This window comes from Ruditapes philippinarum, unplaced genomic scaffold, assembly GCF_026571515.1.
Source record: "Ruditapes philippinarum isolate M1 unplaced genomic scaffold, ASM2657151v2 ctg5261_1_1_1_1, whole genome shotgun sequence".
NCBI classification, from domain to species: Eukaryota; Metazoa; Mollusca; class Bivalvia; order Venerida; family Veneridae; genus Ruditapes; species Ruditapes philippinarum.
In genome coordinates, this window is record NW_026864974.1 from 21,289 (window position 1) to 28,729 (window position 7,441).

Genomic DNA, 7,441 nt, shown 5'->3' on the forward strand with positions numbered 1-7,441 from the left:
AAACATACGTTGAAAGATGGCATTAAGTCACTTAAGGGTGGTAATAATTGCGCTGGAATATGTCTATAATTGGTATGTGCATTAGTGCGCCATAGCCTAATCACATGTAAGAAAACAATTTGGTTGGTAAATATCGCATTACATTAGTTATCAAGGACACAGAAATAAGATCATCCGAAACTGTAGATAACAACTGTCTGTATTATTTTCTTGATTAATAGATATATTTTTGATTAATGGATCCGAAATTTATGAAGATATTTTTGACGGCGTCTGCTTTCTACTTCATGGTGTAAAAGAAATGTTACATCTCTCAATAATTGTAAAAACAAGTCAATAGTTAATCATGTTTTTTTTTCTGGAACTAATGTGATAGAAAATACTTATTGTTATTAAGAGTATGAATTAGCACTTTCCGGTACTGAACATTTGGATTTCATTGTAACTGCTTCGGTGGATAAGAGAGGGCGCTTGCCGTGCATTGGGTCTAATTTTTCATCGAATTAAGGTAAAGAGTTGCAGATAATGTAAAACAAAGCTCCGTAATTTTGTTGTATTGCCAGGGTATGCTGCAAAGTTTGGGGACATAAAAATTGCACTGCAATCCAGAATAAAGTTTGATATAAAACGTTATACCACTGACATTGGATGGGTACTTTCAACATAAATTATGGCTGTGTAAAATAGTAATTAAATACCTGGGCCCGAATATCAGCCATCAACATGTTTCGATTACATAAAATATAGCGCTCTTGACAAACAAAACAATAAAGCAACTCATTTTATTACCAAAAAAGAATCCAACATAATGCTATCATAATTTATCTAGGACACGATCTTGATAATACGATTATTCCATATTAGACATACAAGTGTGCCATCAAGGGTTTTACAGGTCCTTTAACATTATCATCTACACATATCCTGTGTCCCGATGGAAATTTGCACTTGACAGTACCGTCCATGAACATGCTCAATCAAACCGCGCCAGCAACATTTTTTTCAATTTTGCCGTTTTTGACTTTCTTTAGGGAATTTTATAGAAATATCAGCTTTGAGGCTGTATCAGAGATGTTATATTTCCGATCCTTAAAGATCGTTCATCAAGACATTATTGTTGTATTTGTGGTATTTTTAGTTTTAACTCTATTGCGTTTTCTACTTTGGTGGTTCCAATATACCTACTTGAATAATAATAATAATATCCTAAAAGATCGTTCAGCACGACATTATTGTTGTGTTTGTGGTATTTTTAGTTTTAACTTTTTTGCATTTTCTAGCTGGGTGGTTATAATAATCCTACTTGATTAATGTTGAATCACACTTAGAATATGTTGCCTGCTTTTTAACTTTGTCTTTTGGCGTCTTATCTGTGATAGAAGACTTCAAAATTTCTGATCCCCTTTCAAAATTTCATTTTGTATAGTTCCGCCTTTTGTTTTCTCGTTAAGTGCACACGCTTTCTGTTACTTGTGGACCATCCGCCGCTTTTCATGGAAGTGTCACATCAAAGGTTCCATGATAACCTCCGTATGAACACATCTACGGATGTTTTTGAATTCAAAATTTTACTATTTCATGTTGAATTCTGCTTAAGCCGGTTAGGGGCCTGGGCGGTAGTTTACACTTAACAGTACCGTCCATGAATAGGCTCAATCAATCCGAGCCTGCAACATTTTCAATTTTGCCGTTTTGGACTTTTTTTTAGGGATGCTTATTTTTCTCTATTTTATTTTATCTATTTTATCAGCGTGTTTTGTGTCGTGTGGTGGCTGTAACAGAGATGTTATATTTCCGATCCTTAAAGATTGTTCAGCATGGCATTATTGTTGTGTTTGTGGTATTTTTAGTTTTAACTCTATTGCAATTTCTAGTTTCAAATTGGTGGTTCCAATATACCTATTTGAATAATGTTGAATCACACTTAGAATATGTTGCAAGCTTTTTAACTTTGTTTCAATTTTCTGTGTTCTACATTCCATAATAATAGTGGCTTATTTAAATATTTTGATGTTATTAAACTTCCTTTTTATATACAAATATAAAAATAAACTAATAAGGTTTTATGTATGTATATATTTAAAGAATTATATATCTAAATTATTTCTTGTTTGTTTTAATTTTATATAAGGAGCTTAAAAGAAAATTTAAATCACGTTAGTTAGTATTGCCGACGAATAACCTAGTTGTTTTTCTTCCTTTAGGAATATTATTAATTATAGTCCTTCCAAACAGTTCCTCTAAAACATGGTCTGGTGTAATGTAAAAAAGTAAATATGACTTACAACATGTGTAAGCCTAAAAGTTTTCTTATTATTTGTCAGAGGTAAGGCCACAGTTTTTGCAACACCACTTAATATTGTACCATTGAAATATTATTTTATATTTATCCGGTAGTAGGCAACATTTTAAATGTTGATAATTTTCTCATAATTTTTTGAATATCATATATACTCGTATTCTAGTATTATTCCTTATGTAAAAGTATATTGCTTTTAAAACATTTTTCAAACAAAGTCGAGTTCTTAAAAACTTATGAAGAGATTAATAAAATCTTATTAGTTTAGCTTTTATTTATTTTATTTTTATTTTTTATTTTTTTTTTTTTTTGGCATGCATCCAATTTCCAGCATAACCATCGGTAAACATGACATTTGTGAAAACTTACATTTATGCCCTTAGGCTAATATAGTTTATTCCATTTTATTCGTGTTCTAAAATTCTTCTACTTCTTCGATAAAAATATGAGCCGTGTCACGACAAAACCAATGTAATGCGTTTGCGACCAGCATGGATCCAGACCAGCCTGCGCATCCGCGCAGTCTGATCAGGATCCATGCTGTTCGCTTACAAACCCTATTACAAGTAGAGAAACTGATAGCGAACAGCATGGATCCTGATCAGACTGCGCAGATGCGCAGGCTGGTCTGGATCTATGCTGGTCGCAAACCCATTATGTTGGTTTTGTCGTGACGCGGCTCATATCAAGAGCATGTTGATAGTATCAACATGTATTTTAATATTCTGGATAATTTTATATTGCCAATACAAACAATTCTTTTAAATTCAGAATGAAAAGAAATATTTCAAAAGCGAATAAAATGCATTTTTAACAAGATGCTGTAACCGGAATCAATGGGCATTAATAATGCGATACCAAAATTAGGCAATAACGAGGCTTGAACAAATGTTCGTACAAACAATATTCATGTACCTGTTTGCGACACTAACTAAATTTGTCGAAAAACATAAGACTAACCGATACAGAAAATAATGATGTATTGAATAGTAGTATTTCTATTGAGCAATTTAACCATGCTCTGTTTAAGAACATGCCTGATGCATTCGTGCTTGATAAAGTTATTAAAGACCCTTCGAACGTAAGAGCACATGCGGTGATAAGAGTGTTTGTTTCATAAAACATTTTATTACTGTTCTGCAAAGGTTTTGCTAAACATTAATTGTAATAAAACAGAAATTTACTTCAACGGTACCATGTCAGATAAAATTGAAGCCACGAAAAAATGGCACTTCATGCAAAATTGAATTTTGATTTGGTCGGTGAATTCGGTTTGTTTAATATACATGTTTATGGACAGCTCAAAACAAGAACTTGCATTTGATTATTTTTACAATGAAAGGTATGATTAAAATGTGTGCATATGATGGTTGTGACAGACGCGTCACCTGAACGAAGTCATAAGTTTAGGTAAAGATAAAGAAACAGCAACAAAACACGTACGTTAAATCAAAATGTGAAACCGATCTTTTCTTTATTTTCAATGATTTTTTAAACAAACATATTTATAATAAAAATTGAAAATCTTGAAAAGTCCCTATATCACTCTGTTATACATCAGTGTAAGAGGATGAGTATCTTTTTTCTAAATGTGTTACAAACATTTTAAACAAAGGTTAATTATTGTTCATTTGTTATCAGTCAAATGTTCATTACATTCTATTGCTGGCAATAGTTATATACTAATTAATAATAATGATAGAAAGAGAAATCCGTTTGACAGAAATGTCTTAGTTATTGGACAGGGTCATATTTCTTAGTGATAAATGGACAAATTCTCTCATCGCTGAATATGAAATCATACGGGATTAGCATTTGCTTTATAACGGAACTTTGGCTAAAAGAGATATGCGGATAAGTATTGTTTTGTTCAATAACAAATAAAAAGTTTCACTACATAATATTTGTAATCAAATACAATGATGTTACAAAAAATCAAATGTACGTCTGTTTTACATTTATTAGCTGGTATAGTTCCTTGTGAAGATATTTTATACATAGCATCACAGTATGATATCAAATTAACTTCGAATCACCCACAGGACATAGTTAATAAATTCTCACTCTTAGAAAATGTCGATGATTTATATAGACATTTTTATCATCTTACCGTCCAAAGGAATCATTTTGTCTAGAATAAAATTTCAGAAACCATTACTTCAGCTTCAGATTGATTTATTAACTTACATGGGTATTGTAAGAGAAACGCGTTCCTACGAGAGTCTTTAAAGATCCTATGATATTTTGCTTGAAATAAAAAAGCCAATAAAAGTTTCTCGTGAACTATAATCAAATTAAACATAGAGGCACGTTAACAGCGTGTTGTAAAGAAACTTGTTTATACTTCACTTTAACGTTCGAATAGTGAACAGTGTAATCAAAATATAAATTATATGGCTTTTTGCACATTTTTTTTATTCCCTTTAAAATATTTCAAGTTCCATTGCAACATATATATCACTGTTCGATAATGAAAGTAATAATCTCTTGTGCACACAACTTCCATACGTTATGTTTTTTAAATATTTGATAATGAATATATGTTATAAAATTGTTTTATCAAGTTGGCCTCCTAAACATTTTGTTAAATCATTAGCAAACGATGCCAGCTTCACTCGGGTGAATTCAGACTGACTAAGACAGATGAAAACATTTTGTTTTGATTCGAAATCTGCATCGAATATATTGTACTTTAAAGTTATGAAACTAATTCAAATAGTCGATAGTATTGCTGAATAAAATTCAGCAATTGTATCTCTGTTATAAAATATGAAACGCGATGAAGACAATCACTTCAATCATTTTCAACGGAATTGTCGCATTTTCAGAGGTAATTTGTTATAACACTAAGAAAAAATATAAATACTTATTGGCATTTTTCATTGTTGGCATCCATCTAAATAGAATATTTTGCCTGAATTTCCATTGCAAGTTAATAACGATTTTCTCTTGGAAAGAAAATATATCCCCTTAGGGTCATAGCATATTTTCGTTATTTCATCTAAAAGGGATAAATTATATTAACTAAATCATAGATTTGTTGTGATCTATTTAGGTGAATTCCTCGCATTCCCAGAGTTTTAGTTAGCATAATAAACTGACTTTGTTTGACTTAAGTCATGTTATGTTTTGTCTAAATCAAAATTCTGTTATTCTTGGTGTTCTATTGCACGAATGTTTTGTATAGTTATTGTATATATTCAAATAAACTTCAATATGATTCTTTTTTATGTTTTCTAAAATATTCATTTGTTTGTGTTTTTTTCAATTGCATGTTTTGCTTGTTTCGACATATAAGAAAAACAACTTGACTATGACGGTTCATAGAGATAAAGATGGTGATATTTCAAGGCAGGGGTTGATATCAATCAAAATGTTTGTTTTACACTTTTTTGTCCAAATTTGATTTCCTTACAGGTTATAAATGGAAGGTTACATGTCAGTTTATTATTTATGGTTGGGTTTTACGTTGCACTAACGCAGTATAGGTTATATGACGTCAATATCTGTCTGATCCTTGAGTACTTTATGACTCTTTAGCCAGACCATCAATATTTTCCTCGGATTCCTTCATGGTTTTGGAGCCATTATGATCTGAGTTTTGAAATCTCATGAAATGGCAACAGAAGTTTCTTACCCATGATATTATGTTTTTCCGATTTTTGACTGATAATAATACGTCGAGTAAATTTGAAAATTACATATATGTATTTATAACAATTAGGTGGTGAGATGTATGACAAGGCTTAATTAAGGGCGTCTGCAACAGAAGTAGATATTAATGAGTTTCTTGTAGTTATATTCTTCATGTAAAATGGTTTTTAAGGACGGCTGCACCTACTTTGTAAAAAATCCTTTGAGCTATCCGTGTAAATAAATTTGGATCAATATTATTGTTTTCTTTATTTTATTTTTTGATGTCAGGAGGACTTTCAACATCTTTAGAATTGAAGAACAAGTATTGATTTCACAGAGGAACATTACATTCGACAATTTGAAGAATATAATGTTGTTCTATTTTAAGCTTTACAACATATGTTTAAATCATTCTATATTCTAATAGTCAAACGAGGACACTGGTGATAGTAAGTATCGAGTATATGTAAATACAATATCCTAGCTTAACCACCATATTTTTTAGATTATTGATAATTGGCATGACGGGTACGATTTAGTCAATGTGCCAGTCGTATTGTGCCAGAAAATCCGACACCGTGTAACTTGTTTATATTCTAGACAGATCAGACACGCTCGTAATGGTTTACTTTAATGTTTTGGACATGAATAATATCCCAATTAAACAATATAAATTGTTAATAAGCAAATGACCAACAATAAAAAATCAAATTCAAGCAACAACATGGTATACATGTATCGTACATTATCTATAACAGAATCAATAGTTTAATCATAAATAATTCCAATCAAGTCATCAGACCTCTCTTTGCTATATAAAAGCGGCTAACAAACTTTTTGAAGCCGCACAACACAATTTAAATCATGTAAAAAGAAAAATTACAAAACTTTAAAGGATATACATTTGAATTAATTTCTTCAAAACAAATGTTTTTCATTGTTTCTAACAGTAAATTAATGGATAGATTGAAAACATTCAGATGTTTTATTACACTCCAATGCAAAAGCAACGCATTTTGTTCAATGTGAAATAGTTCCCCTTTAGGTGGAGACAGGGCACTCAGTCATAAGACTTACCTTTGCATTTTATAGATGACAGGTGTATACGTATGATTAATTTTAACCTGTTTCCACGATTTCAGATATCGGTAAACTATAGACTGTTGCACATTTCATTTTGTGTATACGGAGATTAGAAAACATTGTGGTTTTATATGAGAAAAATGTAAATCAAAATGCTTTGCAACAAAACCAAACATTGATCACGAATTGAAAAGCTTATGTATGTGAATCCGTTGTTGTGCTTTTGTTTTTATCGACGACTCGCAAAGGAGATCGTATCATTCCACAATAAATCATGCGTTTTCTTCAAAATCCAAAAAGACACTACTGCTTTGCAGCTGAATGATCTTTACTGTGCAACGTAAGACAAAACAAAAAAGTGAAATTTTATTGCCGAAAAATTTACAGGTATAACAGTATTCGTAGAATTTTCATTGGTCATTT